Source organism: Mercenaria mercenaria, chromosome 5, assembly GCF_021730395.1.
Source record: "Mercenaria mercenaria strain notata chromosome 5, MADL_Memer_1, whole genome shotgun sequence".
Lineage (NCBI taxonomy): Eukaryota > Metazoa > Mollusca > Bivalvia > Venerida > Veneridae > Mercenaria > Mercenaria mercenaria.
In genome coordinates, this window is record NC_069365.1 from 60007292 (window position 1) to 60026784 (window position 19493).

Sequence of the window (19493 nt, forward strand, 5' to 3'; positions counted from 1 at the left end):
CAACTATCATTTAAAGGCATATAGCTTTGAAACTTATTTATTCTTTTTCTAGGTCAATTACCAATCTCACTGGGTCAAGTTCCATAACTCTAACATGTATTTTGAGCAAATTATGCCCCCTTTTGGACGTAGAAAATTCTGGTTAAAGTTTTACATGCAAGTACATACAGCTATTACTAAAAGGCATATTGATTTGAAACTTATTTTTTCTTTTTCTAGATCAATTACCTACATCACTGGGTCAAGTCCCATAACTCTGACATGTATTTTGGCCAAATTATGCCCCCTTTTGGACTTAAAAAATCCTGGTTAAAGTTTTGCGTGCAAGTACATACAGCTATTACTAAAAGGCATATTGATTTGAAACTTATTTTTTCTTTTTCTAGATCAATTACCTACCTCACTGGGTCAAGTCCCATAACTCTTACATGTATTTTGAGCAAATTATGCCCCCTTTTGGACTTAGAAAATTCTGGTTAAAGTTTTACATGCAAGTTACTATCTCCAAAACTAATGCAGATATTAAATTGAAACTTCACATGTGTCTTCGGAGTTATAAAACTAGTTGATAGAATCAAGTCCCATAACTCTGACATGTATTTTGGGCAAATTATGCCCCCTTTTGGACTTAGAAAATCCTGGTTCAAGTTTTGCGTGCAAGTACATACCGGTACAGCTATTACCAAAAGGCATATAGCTTTGAAACTTATTTATTCTTTTTCTAGGTCAGTTACCAACCTCACTGGGTCAAGTTCCATAACTCTTAACATGTATTTTGAGCAAATTATGCCCCCTTTTGGACTTAGAAAATTCTGGTTAAAGTTTTACATGCAAGTTACTATCTCCAAAACTAATGCAGATATGGAATTGAAACTTAACATGTTTCTTCGGGGTTATTAAACTAGTTGTTAGCATCAAGTCCCATAACTCTGATATGCATTTTGGTCAAATTATGTCCTGTTTCGAATTAAAAACTCTTTCGATATTTAACATTTTGGGTAATAATTTCCTGCTTCTGTGACAATATTTCGAATAGTCGAGCTTGGCTGTCTTATGGACAGCTCTTGTTATGTCTCCCTCTTGGGGAGACATATTGTTTTTGCCCTGTCCGTCCGTCCGTCTGTACGTACGTCACACTTCATTTCCGAGCAATAACTGGAGAACCATTTGACCTGGAACCTTCAAACTTCATAGGGTTGTAGGGCTGCTGGAGTAGACGACCCCTATTGTTTTTGGGGTCACTCCGTCAAAGATCAAGGTCACAGGGGCCTGAACATTGAAAACCATTTCCGATCAATAACTAGAGAACCACTTGACCCAGAATGTTGAAACTTCATAGGATGATTGGTCATGAAGAGTAGATGACCCCTATCGATTTTGGGGTCACTCCGTCAAAGGTCAAGGTCACAGGGGCCTGAACATTGAAAACCATTTCCGATCAGTAACTAGAGAACCACTTGACCCAGAATGTTGAAACTTCATAGGATGATTGGTCATGAAGAGTAGATGACCCCTATTGATTTTGGGGTCACTCTGTCAAAGGTCAAGGTCACAGGGGCCTGAACATTGAAAACCATTTCCGATCAATAACTAGAGAACCACTTGACCCAGAACCTTGAAACTTCATAGGATGACTGTACATGCAAAGCAGATGACCCCTATCGATTTTGGGGTCACTCCGTTTAAGGTCAAGGTCACAGGGGCCTGAACATTGAAAACCATTTCCGGTCAGTAACTTGAGAACCACTTGACCCAGAAGGTTGAAACTTAATAGGATGATTGGTCATGCAGAGTAGATGACCCCTATCGATTTTGGGGTCACTCCGTTAAAGGTCAAGGTCACAGGGACCAGAACATTGAAAACCATTTCTGGTCAGAAACTTGAGAACCACTTGACCCAGAAGGTTGAAACTTCATGGGATGACTGTACATGCAAAGCAGATGACCCCTATCGATTTTGGGGTCACTCCGTTAAAGGTCAAGGTGACAGGGGCCTGAACATTGAAAACCATTTCCGATCAATAACTAGAGAACCACTTGACCCAGAATGTTGAAACTTCATAGGATGATTGGTCATGAAGAGTAGATGACCCCTATCGATTTTGGGCTCACTGCGTCAAAGGTCAAGGTCACAGGGGCCTGAACATTGATAACCATTTCCAATCAATAACTAGAGAACCACTTGACCCAGAACCTTGATACTTCATAGGATGACTGACATGCAAAGCAGATGACCCCTATCGATTTTGGGGTCACTCCGTTAAAGGTCAAGGTCACAGGGGCCTGAACATTGAAAACTATTTCCGGTCAGTAACTAGAGAACCACTTGACCCAGAATGATGAAACTTCATAGGATGATTGGTCATGCAGAGTAGATGACCCCAAACAATTTTGGGGTCACTCTGTTAAAGGTCAAGGTAACAGGGGCCTGAACATGGAAAACCATTTCCAATCAATAACTTAAGAACGTGTCAACTCAGAATGTTGAAACTTCATGGGATGATTGTTCATGCAGAGTAAATGACCCATATTGTCTTTGGAGTCACTCCATTAAAGGTCAAGGTCACAGGGGCCTGAACATTGATAAAAAGTTCCGATCAATAACTTGAGAACCACTTGACCCAGAATGTTGAAACTTCATAGGATGATTGAACATGCAGAGTAGATGACCCCTATTGATTTTGGGGTCAGTCTATTAAAGGTCAAGGTCACAGTGGCCTGTTCATGTAAAATCATTTTTTTGGAAATAACTTGACCCCTATTTATTTTGAGGTCACTTGATCAAAGGTCAAGGTCACATGAGCCTAAACAGTGACTTGAGAACCACTAGGCCAAGAGTGTTGAAATTTAGCAGGATGACTGGACATGTCAAGTAGATGATCCCTATTGCAGCCAACCATCAGTGTCTCTTTGACTTTTGCTCCTGACACCTATTGACTTCTTGCCTTTAGGGCTTTCCATTGGGGGAGACATGTGCTTTTTTACAAAAGCATTTTCTAGTTAAAATTCATTACACGAGTGAAATAATGCCCATTTGGCCACCCTGTTTACGTGTGAATGCGCGAACAATGGGAAAATTAGGATCTATTTATTAGGGACTTCTTTTGACTACACCCCAGATTGGCACAGAAGCCCATTTTTGACTGAATTACGGCTATATAAATCGGATTAAAAAATCTCTCGTTTTTTTGTGGTTTTAATGAAAGTGAAAGGAAACCGAAGTAGATCTATTTCATGCCAAATTTGGCGTCCAAATACACATTATTGGTCCTGGTATACATGTGTTTATTGAAGCTTGGGAGTCCCCGGACGCATGTTTCTGCAGTGGGACTCAAACTTTAACTCCATAATTAATTGTTTACAAACACATGCAAATACACAAGGTTTGACTTTGAGCAATATTAGTGGGCAGAATTACTCGCTTGTCGTAGATTGCCGTGTATAGCTAATCAGTGTTGCCCTTTTGCGTTACACCGCGAGATATGACGGCATACATGTGTATTACTTATGCAATTACATGTGATTGTCTGCGTGTTTGCATAGGTGACGATCGCTGATTGAAAACCGATAATTTATAAAGTATTTGTCATGAAGTAATTTCGATTGTTTTCTCACATACTAATTACGTGGCAGAATTAAAGAACATTTTAGAAAAAGTTAAAATTAGTCTAAATTATAATTCTTTGAGTAATTTTATGGTTAAAAGAAATAAAAACGATGCTAGTGAATCCTTTGACTCTGAAATTGATAGTGACATGCAAAAATGAGATGAAATGTACTGTGCATTATTGTATTCCAGAAAAGAACAAAATGTTTTAATTCAATGTTGCTAATAAATTATAAAGTTTTACAATTCACCTATATTCTGTCTTTATCTTTTAAGCTCATCAGAGCATTGTTTAGGTGAAGTATTGTGATCACTAAACATGTCTGTACAAAAAAGGCCAAAGTTTTGACGAAACACTTAAGGCTATCTGTTGGTCTACTTAGCACTGCAACTTTGGGGGTACAGAACTGCAACTGAAAATTGCTAGTGAGAACCCTGTATTTATAATCCTTTAATCAATAATCACTAGAAAATTTGAAAATCAATTTTAATTAAATCAATAATAGTTATTAGCTAATTATTAGTCCCCTACTGGTTGAAAACCAGTTTCGGGGACTATAGGAATGCGCTTTTCCGTTATTCCGTCTGTCCGTCCGTCCGTCTGTCCGTCCGTCCGTCCGTCCGCAATTTTGTGTCCGGTCCATAACTCTGTCATCCATGAAGGGATTTTAATATTACTTGGCACAAATGTTCCCCATGATGAGACGACGTGTCATGCGCAAAACCCGGACCCCTAGCTCAAAGGTCAAGGTCACAATTGGAGGTCAAAGGTCAACAGGGCTTTTTTCCTGTCCGGTCCATAACTCTGCTATCCATGAAGGGATTTTAATATTACTTGGCAAAAATGTTCCCCATGATGAGACGACGTGTCATGCGCAAAACCCGGACCCCTAGCTCAAAGGTCAAGGTCACATTGGAGGTCAAAGGTCAACAGGGCTTTTTTCCTGTCCGGTCCATAACTCTCCCATCCATGAAGGGATTTTAATATTACTTGGCATAAATGTTCCCCATGATGAGACGATGTGTCATGCGCAAAACCCGGACCCCTAGCTCAAAGGTCAAGGTCACAGTTGGAGGTCAAAGGTCAACAGGGCTTTTTTCCTGTCCGGTCCATAACTCTCCCATCTATGAAGGGATTTTAATATTACTTGGCACAAATGTACCTCATAATAAGACGATGTGTCATGCACAATTTTCAAACCCCTAGCTCAAAGGTCAAGGTCACACTTAGCAGTCAAATGTTAACATAGCATGAACAGGGTCTGTTTCGTGTCCGGTCCATAACTCTGACATTCATTAAGGAATTTTAATATCACTTAGCACAAGTGTTCCCCATGATGAGACGACGTGTCATGTGCAAATCCCAGACCCCTAGCTCAAAGGTCAAGGTCACAATTGGGGGTCAAAGGTCAATAAGGTTTTTTCCCTGTCCGATCCAGAACTCTGTTATCCATCGAGGGATTACAATATTACTTGGTATAAATGTTTCCCATGATGAGACGACATGTCATGCGCAACACCTAGTACCCTAGCTTAAAGGTCAAGGTCACACTGAGATCAAAGGTCAAGAGGAATTTTTTCCTGTCCGGTCTATAACTTTGTCATGCAAAGCAGGATTTAGATATCAGTTGGCACAATTATTCCCCTGGATGAGACAACATGTCATGCGCAAGAACCAGGTCCCTAGGTCTAAGGTCAAGGTCATATTTAGAGGTCAAAGGTCAAATTCAAGAATGACTTTGTACGGAACATTTCTTCTTCATGCATGGAGGGATTTTGATGTAACTTGGACCAAATGTTCACCACCATGAGGCACCCTTGTTTTTAGAATTACGTCCCTTTGTTTTACTATAAATAGATTTTATTGTAACTTTTTTATTACTGGCGGTAGAGAAAAATCGAGACCACTTTTCTGTGGTACAGCATGCATGTTACATCCAATTTTTAGGTGTATTTTGACCTATCTCTACCTGGTAAAGAGTTTCTTCTGGACTTATATTATATAGATTTTTTTTTTTTTTTTAAAGATTAATTTCCCTTTGTTGTTACTATAAATAACTTACATGATAACATTTTTATAATCAGCCAAAAAAATTCAATATGAAAACAACTATAGGTTTTTATATATATAAATTTTAATCCAAGTGTTTTGTTATAACATATTGTATATATAGTACAATATTGTTTATACATCATTGACAGATATCAGTTCATTATGTTATACTGCAGTAGAGAAAATTAGGTGCCTTCCAGTAGGGGACTTTGTATTGCATGGCAATACTTCATTCACTTGTTATTATATAGGACTTTGTTTGCCATAATGGAAGCTTTTATCAAATTCATGTTTTTCTTGGGATTGAAAACTTAAAATGATAAAGTTGTGCTTTTCTTTAGTACTTTAGACTTGGAGCATGCTCATAAATAGTTAAATTTGTTACCCATGTACAGTGACAGGAAAAGTCTGGTGGGGGCTCCAGTGTCCTATGGACACACATCTAGTTGCTTTTAAAGGTGGTCTTAAACATGAGATTGTTTTGGCCTACAACCAAAAATCATAATAGGATGATTGCCTGTGGTCAGATAATGACCCTTTTTTTTCTTCAGTAGGTCAGAGGGCAAGGACATTGTGATCTCAGGAATGAAAATAGAACAGGCCATTTTGGGGGCATGTATTTTACAAACAGCTCTTGTTTAAGATTTGCCTTCCTTACCCCATTTCTCTCTTCTCTCCCCTCCCAGAAAGAAAAGAAAACATTACCTTTATACAGTTTCTTTTATGCTTTTATGTTTCTTAGTATGCATACTTCCCGTCTTCCCAACTTACTCTCCAAACCCAAGGTAATATGAAAGTTTACTTAGCCTTGCATTATCATCAATTAACATAATGAGTACACTGACAGTAAGTAGGGAAATCAGTGTCCTATTGACATACAGTTAATATCATTTTTAGAATTAAAAAAAAAAAAGAGAGGCAGATTTTATTGGATGGATGGAGCAGTGGAAACAATCATTTGTTTAGGAATGGCCTGTGCAGATAGAATAATTTCATACTGAGACAGTTGCCAGCATGTATTTTGTACTGAGCCAAAAAATAACATTTTTTTGTCATTGTGTCAAACTGTAATTATTTATACTAGGTAATGTATAATATTTCGACTGTTCAATGAGAAAACCTGTACTTTTGATATGATATAATTATTGCATAATAAATAGTTTAAAATACTGGAAAATCAATGTTTTTCTCAACTAGAATCTTGTGTATTGCAATTATGTTATCTGATTTAAAGCAAATCAGATTTTACAATATTTTACATATAAATGTTACTTGTGTTATCATGGCAACCAAATTTCTAGAGCACCCATGCACCATGAGAATGGTGTATCGATAAAAGGCCCATGATGAAACCAAAAATACATGGGTTACGCTATTTTTCAGTGAAATCATTTTACAATGTTAGTTACTTGTACATGTAGTTAATAGCTTAATTTGTGGCATAAATGACATGAAAAATATATATGCTATTCACGACTACGTCATTCAATGTACTGCTAATTTTTTATGACATTATTGATGGCAAGTCTCTTTATTAATAAATGCCTTTGGTGACTTTAATACTAACAATTGTAACTTTTTGTAAGTCTTGACGTAATGAAGAAAACATCGTCAAATTTTCAGATTTGAAAGGTAAAAGAATGTTCTTCATGAATTCTTTTGTTACCTGAATTTTGATTTTGTCACTAACACAGGTTTTGTCATGGAACGACCTATACATTTTACTAGGTATCAAGATACATTGGATTCCATTGTAAGATCAGCCTGCCCAATTTGCTCAGTAGGTAGAGGATACTCCGGCAGAGTTGTGTTTGGTCCATGGGTGCCTCGTATGTTCTCTCTGATGATTTGATAAAGATTTTTTTTGTTTGAAATTTTGTTGTTTGTCTCTGATTCATGCAAAGAAGTTTGCATATTTACTTGCAGAGAAAAGCATGTAGAACTGGTACAGAAAGCAGAGACACTAGTTAGACAATCAGATTTTGGTCAACTAACAGATTTGTTCAAAACTTCACACACTGCCCGTGTTCAAAAACATTTGTTTTCCAGCTGTGTTTAGTTTGAAATTTTATATCATTTTACTAAACTAAAGTGTTGACTTGCCAACTGAGACTGACCATCAGTACTGAATAGCCACTTGAGAATAGTTATTGATTTAGAATTTAGTTTAAAACATGCTATTTAGATATAAATGACAAATAAAGTTTCATTATCAAACTCAGCTGAGACTGAAAATGTTTTGTGAACGCGGGGCCTGATCATTTACACTTATCTGTGTTCATTTAGTGTTTAATGCAAGTTAGCTTTTCACAGCTGGTGTTTTTAGCTCACTTCAGCCAAAGGCTCATGGTGAGCTTTTGTGACTGCTCAATGTCCGTCGTGCGTCGTGTGTCCGTTAAAAATTCCTAAAAAATTCTTCTTGAAAACCACCGGGCAAAATTACACCAAACTTCACAGGAATGATCCTTGGGTGGTTCCCTTTCAAAATTATTCGAAGCATTTAATTCCGAGCAGAACTCGGGAAAAACTTAAAAAATCTTCTTGTCCAAAACCACAGGGCCTAGGGCTTTGATATTTGGTATGTAGTATTATATAGTGGTTCTCTACCAAGATTGTTCAAATTATTAACCTAGGGTCAAATATGGCCCCGCCCCAGGGGTCACATGGTTTATATAGTCTTATATAGGAAAAAACTTTAGAAATCTTCTTGTCTGAAACCACAAGATCTAGACCTTTTGATATTTGGTATGTAGCATTGCCTTATGGTTGTCTACCAAGATTGTTCAAATTATGCCCCTAGGGTGAAAAGAGGCCCTGCCCCGGGGGTACCAAGTTTTACATAGACTTATATATAGGAAAAACTTTAAAAATCTTTTTGTTTGAAACTGTAAGACCTAGGCTTTTGATATTTGATATGTAGCATTGCCTAGTGGTCCTTCACTAAGATTATTCAAATTATGCCCCTTAGGTGAATAGAGGCCCCACCCAGGGGGTCCCAAGTTTTACATAGACTTATATAGGAAAAAAACTTTAAAAATCTTCTTGCCTGAAACTGAAAGGCCAAGGTATTTGATATTTGGTATGTTGCATTGCCCAGTAGTTTTCTACAATAATTGTTCAAATTATGCCCCTGGGTTGAAAAAAGGCCCTGTCCGGGGCCCCCAAGTTTTACGTTTTATAGAAAAAAAAATCTTGTCTAAAAGTTCACTGAAAGTTCAAGGCGCAAGCCTTTGATATTTGGTACATTTGTATGTAGCATTGCTTAGTGGTTCTCAAACAAAATTGTTCAAATTATGCCCCTGGGATGAAAAGAGGCCCTGCCCCGGGGGTCACTTGTGTATGAGTTATATAGGAAAATATACTTCAAAAATTATCTGATCATATTTCCTAGACTGTTTAATTATAATTACCTGATGACCCCAAGTAATAAGAGGTCACTTGACTGTGACCTTGACCTTCTGACCTACATTTTTGTTTTTTTAAGATACAGCCTTGAAATTTGGATGACATATACAGTTTTGCACACCGATCTTAACAACATAGAAATGTGGACCATGTCAGTAACTTTCGATAAAGATTTCAATACTAATCTTTAATGTTCTTAGCCCTGACCTTTGACCACATGTATTAAGTTTGATGCAGATTTCAATACTCATCTTAAATAGTCTTAATCAGGTGAGCGATATAGGGCCATCATGGCTCTCTTGTTAAAATTTGATATCCCTTTCCTTTTGCACTCCAGCCAATATAAAAGTTATTAAAGCATATGTTTAAATTTGATAGATTTGTTTTACATATGGAATGATACTGATGTAAGACTGATTGTATTTTCTTTGTTAAAGATTTAACAACTATATATTTAGCTGAAAGTCATTGGAAATGCAAGTTTGAAAAATCATTATTACCTCCCTTTTCCTACATGTATATTGGTTGTATTGGTGATGCAAAGTGGAAATGTGGTTCATAAAAATTGTTTAAATATCTAGAAAAATGGCACTAAACCCAAAACAAACTAAACTAATATGTTTCAAGTCAAAGGTCAAGGGCACACTTGGAAGTCAGATTTAGGGTAATATTCCAGTCATTTGGTTCTTTTTCCTGTCAGGTCCATTGCTCTGCCATCCATGAAGGAATTTTTAGCACAAATGTTCCCCATAATGAAACGAATTGTCTTGAGCATTACCCAGACTTTATACTCAAAATCAAGGTTTCTCTTGAAGGTCATAAGTCAACATTGATCCTTTCATATCCAATATGTAAAATATTTTAATCTAATCTCATGTGTCATAGGGTCCCAATTTAAAAAAAAGAATTGATGTGTTTTCTTCACAATTACTTCCCTTTAATGTGATGATTTCCTGTATTTTTAGCTCAACTATTCAAAGAATAGTCCAAGCTATTCTACTCACCCTGGCATCGGCGTTGGCATCACATCTTGGTTAAATTTTTGCATGCAAGTACATAAAATTACATTTTACAATTAAAGGCATATAGCTTTGAAACATATTTTTTCTTTTTTTTAAGGTCAGTTATGAAAATCACTTGATCAAGTCCCATAACTCTGACATGTACATGTATTTTGGCCAAATTATGCCCCCTTTTGGACTAAAAGAATCCTGTTTACAGTTTTACATGCAAGTTACATCTCCAAAACTATTGCAGATACTGGATTAAAACCACATTGATATTTTAACATTTAGGTTAATATTCCTGCTTTTGGGACAAAAAGATTCGAATAGTCGAGGATTGCCTGTCTTATCCGTATCTATATATATGTTATGAACAGCTGCTCTTGTTTTCTCATATTTTTCCATCCAGTTAAAAATGAATTGTTCTTATAATTGAAATTACCGGGTAGATACTTTTATTTATGATATAGATGTAATAAGCAATCAACAACAGATGCAAATTTTTATTGGAATGTTGTGTGTTATAACATACTAATAAACTTTGATAATGTGGCAGTTGACCTGAATACAATCGATACTGTTTATTGTCCAATACAGGTAAATCCAATAATTTGCTTTGCAATAGATCTATGACGGATTATCTCTGAACACCCCTGGACTTATTGGACTCAACTGCCACATTATCAAAGTTTATTAGTACTACATATATACAGTACAGTATTGTATATACATCATCCACAGATATTAGATCATTAAGTTATACTGCAGTTGAGATAGTCACCTTCAAGTGGAGGACTTTGTTTCATTCACTTGTTATTTTAGAGACAATATAAGATAGAAAGGAATATTACATGCTGTGCACAGTTCTCGGAAGTTTTGAAATTCTACTAAATAATCTTAAAATTATATTCAGCTAAATGTAAGGTAAGTTTTCGATGTAATTAAAAAATGTGTGACATTGTAGAAATTGACATAGACATTTGGTCGCTGCTTGTTAAATATGCGAAGTAGTTAAGAAGTTTTACTAAATTCATAGATAAGAACTAACAAGCAGGGATTTAAGTAGATGAAATTGTTAAAATGGCAGTTTGACTTTTCAAAGAATATGAGTAGAATTGTTGCACTCGTCCATTCTGACATCTGCATCTGTGTCAGGATTTGGACAAAGGACCTCGGACATTTTCCTATTCAGATTGCCTATCCGATTAAGGAAAACGTGACATAGGGATAGACTTCTGAAATTGCATAGTTATGATAGTTGAAGACCATTTCTTGATAAATGCGACTTCATTTTACAAGTTTATGAACAAAAAAGAAGACTTTGTAGACATTTCTCATTCTCTTTTCTATTAAAATATGAACATAAATCATTTTTACGTTTTAAACATCTTTCCCACCAGTGACGCAACAAAATAGTTCACATGCCTTTGTAAAAAATTATTATATACGTATGCTGCAAAAATGGCACTTGGTCACAGGTGGGAAAGTGTTTAAAATTGAAAAAAAATACGTACAGGGTGTCAGCAAATAAATTTTTACATAAATATCTGACACTTATTGCATGTGTTTCCTAAACCTTACATATATACAGCTTTATTCATTTTTTATGCCCCCGAAGGGAGGCATATAGTTTTTGAACCGTCTGTCGGTCTGTCAGTCTGTCCGCAATTTTCGTGTCCGGTCCATATCTTTGTCATCGATGGATGGATTTTCAAATAACTTGGCATGAATGTGTACCACAGTAAGACGACGTGTCGCGCGCAAGACACAGGTCCGTAGCTCAAAGGTCAAGGTCACACTTAGACGTTAAAGGATAGTGCATTGATGGGCGTGTCAGGTCCATATCTTTGTCATGGATGGATGGATTTTCAAATAACTTGGCATGAATGTGTACCACAGTAAGACGACGTGTCGCGCGCAAGACCCAGGTCCGTAGCTCAAAGGTCAAGGTCACACTTAGACATTAAAGGATAGTGCATTGATGGGCGTGTCCGGTCCATATCTTTGTCATCGATGGGTGGATTTTCAAATAACTTGGCATGAATTTGTACCACAGTAAGACGACGTGTCGCGCGCAAGACCCAGATCCGTAGCTCAAAGGTCAAGGTCACACTTAGACGTTAAAGGATAGTGCATTGATGGGCGTGTCCGGTCCATATCTTTGTCATCGATGGATGGATTTTCAAATAACTTGGCATGAATGCGTACCACAGTAAGACGACGTGTCGCACGCAAGACCCAGGTCCGTAGCTCAAAGGTCAAGGTCACACTTAGACGTTAAAGGTCATTTTTCATGATAGTGCATTGATAGGCGTGTCCGGTCCATATCTTTGTCATTCATGCATGGATTTTAAAATATCTACGCATGAATGTTTGACACAGTAAGACGACGTGTCGCGCGCAAGACCCAGTTCCGTAGGTAAAAGGTCCTAAACTCTAACATCGGCCATAACTATATATTCATTCAAAGTGCCATCGGGGGCATGTGTCATCCTATGGAGACAGCTCTTGTGTAAATATTTCAAGCACAAAAAACACTAAACTAAATAAATAGGGGACATAGAAAGTGAAGCTGGAAAGCAGACAGATCCTTATAAGTATATCTTATGAATTTTTTAATCAGATCTGTTACCTCTTGACAGTCTTAGTCCGTCGATCGAGTGTCATCAGGACTGAGACAACTGCATCTGTCATAAGTCAAGAACCAAGCAAGTGGCCTCGACATATTACATATGTGTCTTCAACGTAAACATGACAAAGAAATACAGACAAACTTCTATGGGAATAGTGCCACTTAGGTGCAATTTTTTACCTTTTGTAGGACACAGTTGAAGCGAACCTAAAATGCATTTTAAGAGCAACATTTGCTTTTATTCCATCCAGCATCCTATACCATAACAGAACTACACCAGACACCATCTCATTAACTAACCTAATTGCTTCCAGAACTTACACTGACACCCATAGAACTAATACTGACTCGCCCATAACTAACACTGACACCCCCAGAATTAACATCAATTCGCTCACACGTCTGAAACTTATTTCGAAGCCAGCCGAAATACTAGTAAGGACCTCAAAGAACTAACACAGACACCCCAAGAGTATCTATATAAATGTTGATACTAGCTAGTGAAGTTCCACTGATATAAAATGCTAAAAGTAAGGCAACCCTGACCCTGCAGTGGAAGAGGCAGTCTCCTGCACCCCTCCGTTTCAACTGAAAAAGGCCAACTACGCCTATGTATGGCCAGCTACACCACTGCATGTATTCAATAATAATCCTCCACATAATGCCCGGTCAGTATTGTACATGTGTATAAATACAGTATAGCAATAGATAGAAAACAAACAATAGAATATGATCAATGCATCAGTGTTATCATGGGCACTCGGGTGGAAATAACTGAAGTACAGTTAGGGGCCAAATGTTTTGTTCAACTTTTATTTTTTCCGTTTCGTTTATTTTCAAAAATGTCAATAAAACTGATAATCTGCATGGTATCAGTTTATTTATTGTGTTAAAATATTTCGTAGTAGACATACCATAAATACCAATGCTTATTTTAACTAAAAATACACATTTTAAATTTTTCAAAAATATGACCCTTAGTTACAAACTGTGTGAATTTCAAGAAAACGAATATAAAATAAAGCTATTTTTTGTGACAGTTTGATAGGAATATAACTTATTTATCAGTATTTGAAGCTGTTATATAAAACTATCAGCTACTGAAGTCAAGTCAAGCACTGAACTTAGGGCAAAATCCCTAGCATAATGTCCGATGTCCTTTTGTATGTAAGCTGCACAGGTTTTACAAAGTTAATTTGCCCATTGTTTGACAGTAATTATTGGTTAATAGTAATTGGTTATTTTTGGTATGTAAGCTGGTATCCCAGAATTGCCCAGATGCACCCTACCTTATCTGAATATGATCATGAAAGATGAGCCGTGATCATTTTGACCAGTGTTAATTTTACTGTATAGGGTATTATACTCATACTCCTTGAAGGACGCAGCACAGGTGAAAAACCTTGATATGAAATTGTTGGGGCAGCCATGTCTCATGGACACAATTCTAGTTCAATGTAACAATATTTTTGGTGAAGTCTGTTATTTTATAAAGCATCATAAGAGGGGAAAGTTCTGTGACACAATTTTCATTGCCACTTTAGTTCTTGTTTATGACTATGTTTTCACTAAGTCTCCTACCCCCTGGGGGAGACACTGTTTTGCCCTGACCTTCCTTCCGTCTGTCACACTTCATTTCTGGTCAATAACTGGAGAACCATTTGTCCTAGAACCTTCAAACTTAATAGGGTGGTAGGGCTTATGGAGTAGACGACCCCTATTGTTTATGGGGTCACTCCATCAAAGGTCACAGGGGCCTGAACATTGAAAACCATTTCCGATCAATAACTTGAGAACCGCTTGACCCAGAACCTAATTAAACTTAATAGGGTGCTGGGACTTACAGAGTATAGGATCTTTATGTATTTTGGGATCACTCCTTCAAAGGTCAATGTCACAGGGGCCATCTGCGTGTCACTCTTCATTTTCGATCAATAACTGGAGAACCATTTGACCTAGAACCTTCAAACATCATTAAATCACGGCTACTAAATGCTAGCGCCACCACCAAATTGCGGTGATAAGGAAAGGAGCTATCGCCATTTCCGTGGTGCAGCTATCGCCTGTTTCTACTTGTAAACACGTGAGTAAAATTTATATTTTATCTTATATCTTATATTTTCATTGATAGATTATGTTTCGAAAACCGGAGAATGTAGTTCCGTGTAACAACACTTTTATAACAGGTTGGCTGTGATTTCATTAAAATATTATGCAAATTGTGGTGCCAGGAGCTTTTCTCCCAAATTTGACAGTGGCATATTTTCATATCGGTCAGTATTCGTCTATTCGAACACCATTCCGATGATTAGACACACTGTAAGAACATAACTGCGCATGCAAATGGTGTAGAAATGAATTACACGTATTCCCATACACCAAAGAATTACGAAAAAAAACACTAAAAAAAGTTAAAACACGACTATACATGATCGCAAAATAATCTACATGTATATGGATTCAGATTGTACATCTAAGCTGTATTGATTAATCATACTTAATCGATTGGAATTGAAAATGCACTGTACTCACCTTTCAGAAAGAATTGTGAAAGTAAGGTCTTTAGTTTACAATGACATGCAAACGACATAATTATAAAAACAAAGGGAAGTACCTTTCAGAATTTTAATATAACAAATAAATTCTGCACTATCTTCAAATTATTTCCTGGACACAAATCTTTGTTTGAAATAAAAGTATTGCTACTATTTTTCTTGACCAGAATTTAAAGTACACTTACGTTTGTATTTAAGTAGAATATTTAAAGGTTAGAAATAATTCTACATTAACATTTTAAACAAAGGAAAATATTTACTTTGACTACAAGAGTCCCAAGGGTCTGTGAGTATTATGTTCTTTTTTTTTCTTAGATAGAGAATGTTTCACAATGGTAAAAAAAAACTATAATCGTGTTTTTCTTTCTTTAATAACATAATTCCTTGCAGGAAAATTATCAGTTAAGAGAATGTTGGTGTTTGTTTTGTTCCGGATGCGTCAGCAGTTCGTATTTTTGAATGCCGTAACAGCGCCACCACTACTGTATAGCGCCATCACTAGTGTTATAGCGCCACCACTTTTAAAAATCCCGGTATATTTCTTCTAACCCGAGATTCTATTATTCATGGTGTGTGCGTATATAGTTATTTATCATTTCTACACCATTTGCATGCGCAGGTATGTTCTTACAGTGTGTCTATTTATCAGAATGGTGTTTGAATACTGACTGATATGAAAATGTGCCACTGTCAAATTCGGGAGAAAAGCTCCTGACACCACAATTTGCATATTATTTTAATGAAATCACAGCCAACCTGTAGTAAAAGTGTTGTTACATGGAACTACATTCTTCGATTTGCGAAAAAAGTTATATCAATAAAAATATAAGATAAAATACAAATTTTACTCCCGTGTTTACAAGCAGAAATGGGCGATAGCTGCACCACGGAAGTGTCGACAGCTCTTCTCCTTATCACCACAATTTGGTGGTGGCGCTAGCGTTTAGTAGCCGTGTAAATGCAGGGATTTTTTAAGGTTGATTTTGGGGCTGAATATGGGCCCCATCCCAGTTGCAAAAATGTGCTTATTTTCCCAGTTCTTAGGTTTAAATTTCCCAAAATTTTACTGACAGTTGAGTGTCTGCGAGTTTCTCACTGAAGAAATACAGGTCTGAAAATTTAGTAGACACTTTCAAAAGACAAAAAATATAAAACAAAAGACTTGTAAATACGACATCAAACAATAACAATGCTGAAATAAAGGTTGTATGATGGTAAAACTTATTTTTATTTCCCAATTTTCAGGTTTTACCCGCCATTTTTCCCAAATGAATGGGCCTGGGCCCCAGTTTCTTAACAGTAAAAAAATCTCTGAAATGATAGGGCTTACAAAATAGATGACTCCTATTATTTTCAGTGATTTTTTTCAGTTTTGGGGGAAGGGGGTCGGTGCCCTTTGGAGGGGGAAAAATATGGCGTAAAACTAAGAAAAGGGGAATTTTCATTTGTGATGAAATAAACTATAGTTTCAAGTTTATTGATAAATTAAGTGCCCATAAGAGCATGTGACAGGACATATAACACAATGTAGCATATCAATAACAGATTACCAAATAAATTTTTCAAATGTGGAGGTTAAGACATCCATTAGACTACCAAAATTTACAACAGACATTAGGTCCCTTCCTAAGCAAGTCGGTGAGTGGCTGTTTTTTTTATTTCTGTCAAATTCTGACATTTGCAGTCACTGTTACATTTGACCTGTCACAATAAAAACAAACTGTAAAAAAAATGTATGCATTGGACTAGTCCCTTCCCAAAGCATAAAATCACACCCTGACTGACTAGAAGATGGAAAACTCAATACCACCCGGCCAAACAAATAGAATACAAATCATTTACAGACTAACATTCAACAGCGTTGTTGTGCAGAATAATAAAGCGCTTCAATGATTCTGATTTATCAAGGGAAGTTACTCCAACCGGTGTCGATGTAAACAAAACGCGAGATACCGTGGTGAACTGTTTTCTATATGAAAATAAATAAAATAAACTAGTGAATTATGATTTAATTGATTGGCATTTTTTTTATTTTCGGAGGGGAATTTTAGGCGTTGGAAAGGGGAAAAAAACATACTATTTTGAGGGGGGAATGGGGCCGAATTTCGCCGAATATTTTGGTGAAAAAAAACGCTGATTTTTTCGGGTTACTTGATCAAAGGTCAAGGTCTCAGGGGCCTGATCATAGAAAAATGTTTCTGATCAATAACTTGAGAATCATTTGACCCAGAATGTTTAAACTTCATAGGATGATTGGAAATGTAGAGTAGATGGCCCATATTTGCTTTTTGGGTCACTTGATCAAAGTTCAAGGTCACGGGCCAGAAATCGGAAACTGTTTTAGATCAATAACTTGAGAACCATTTGACCCAGATAACCCAGATCCTTCAAACTTAATAGGATGATAGGACTTACAGAGTGGATGACCCTATTGATTTTGGTGTCACTTTAAGAAAGGTCAAGGTCACAGGGGCCTAAACATGGAAAACTGTTTCAGATCAATACCTTGAGAACCACAAGGCCCAGAATGTTGAAACTTCTTAGGATGGTTGGACATGTGGGGTAGATGATCCCTATTGCAGCCGACCATCGATGTCTTTTGGACTTTTGCTTGGGACTGTCCCCTGTTGACTTCTTGCCTGTTACTACTATGCAGTAGGAGACATGCGCTTTTCTACAAAAGCATCTTCTAGTTGTTTTATCTTTTAGTGACAAGACTTTTTAGTCATAACTGTGTTGCTTGCCTCATACAGCTTTTATGCTGTTTGTGGCTGAAACTGCTAATATGACTTTCATTATTAACTGGCAGTATAATTTTCTTGCGAGTGTCTTTTCTTAGGGCTCTATGTTATATAGTCCTACTATGTGAAGGGAACTAAAATATAATACCACCACTGTCAGTATTATGATTCAAAGAATAGGTAGAGCTATTGGACTATTTGATAAAGTTTTTGTATGTAAGCTGGTATCTCAGTAACCACATGACTTCACACACTTATTTACTGTGATAAACTGACTTACATTGCACAAGTTTTGTAACTCTATTTTGTTTTTAGCTCACCTGAGTTTTTGTGATTGCTCGATGTCCGCCGTCTGTCTGCCTGTCTGTCTTTCGTCCGTCAACATTTAGCTTGTGTATGCGATAGAGGCTGTATTTTTCAGTTGATCTTCATGAGATTTGGTTAGAGTGATTGCTTTGATAAAATCTAGGTCAAGTTTGAATATGGGTCATCTGGGGTCAAAAACTAGATCACCAGGTCAAATCAAAGAAAAACCTTGTGTATGCGATAGAGGCTGTATTTTTCAATTGATCTTCATGAAATTTGGTCAGAATGATTGCCTTGATGAAATCTGGGTCGAGTTCATATATAATCATCTGGGGCTAAAAAGTAGGTCACTAGGTAAAATCAAAGAAAAACCTTGTGTATGCGATAAAGGCAGTATTTTTCAATTGATCTTCATGAGGTTTGGTCAGAATGATTGCCTTGATGAAATCTAATTCAAGTTTGAATATGGGTCATCTGGGGTCAAAAACTAGGTCACTAGGTCATATCAAAGAAAATACTTGTTTACATTTGTAAACTCGACCACATTAATTTTTTGGTCCAGTCCTAATGAAAATTGGCCAGAATATTTGTTTCCATGAAATCACTAGGTCACTAGAAATAGGTCTAGTCTTCAATGTTGACGGACGACAGACAAACGCCGGACATATTTACACTGTTATGGAATCACTAGGTAAAACATGTTTACACTGTTATGGTGTGTTTCTCAGGTGAGCGACCTAGGACCATCTTGGCCCTCTTGTTAGTTTGACTATTCAAAGAATAGATAGAGCTATTGACACACCCATGCGTTTGTATCCGCTTCGGTGTTCCGATTTGGTTAAGTTTTTGTATGTAAGCTGGTGTCTCAGTAACCACTTGTGGGAATGGATTGAAACTTCACACACTTATTTACTGTGATAAACTGACTTACATGGCACAGGTTGCATAACTGTTTTGCTATTTTTCAAAATTATGCCCCTTTTTTGACTTAGAAATTTTTGGTTAAGGTTTTATATGTAAGCTGGTATCTCAGTACCCACTAATGGGATTGGATTTAAACTTCACACACCTCTTCACTGTGATGATCTGACTTGCATTGCACAGGTTCCATAACTCTACTTTGCATTTTTACAAAATTATACCCCTTATTCGACTTAGCTGTTTTTAGCTCACCTGTCACATAGTGACAG

At 36.8% G+C, this 19493-nt stretch overlaps 1 protein-coding gene across 6 annotated transcripts in view; it reads left to right on the forward strand.

Annotated features, from left to right (window-relative positions):
• Positions 1-19493, forward strand: part of LOC123557382 (transient receptor potential cation channel subfamily M member 2-like) — a 153478-nt gene that overhangs the window by 4891 nt on the left and 129094 nt on the right. Inside the window, exon 1 of one of the 6 annotated variants that reach the window (XM_045348822.2) lies at positions 10862-10993. The exons of the other annotated variants lie outside the window; for them this stretch is intronic. The gene's annotated coding sequence lies outside the window, so the exon portion shown is untranslated. Of the gene's footprint in view, positions 1-10861; positions 10994-19493 lie in introns of those variants that run through there. 6 annotated transcript variants of the gene reach the window in all.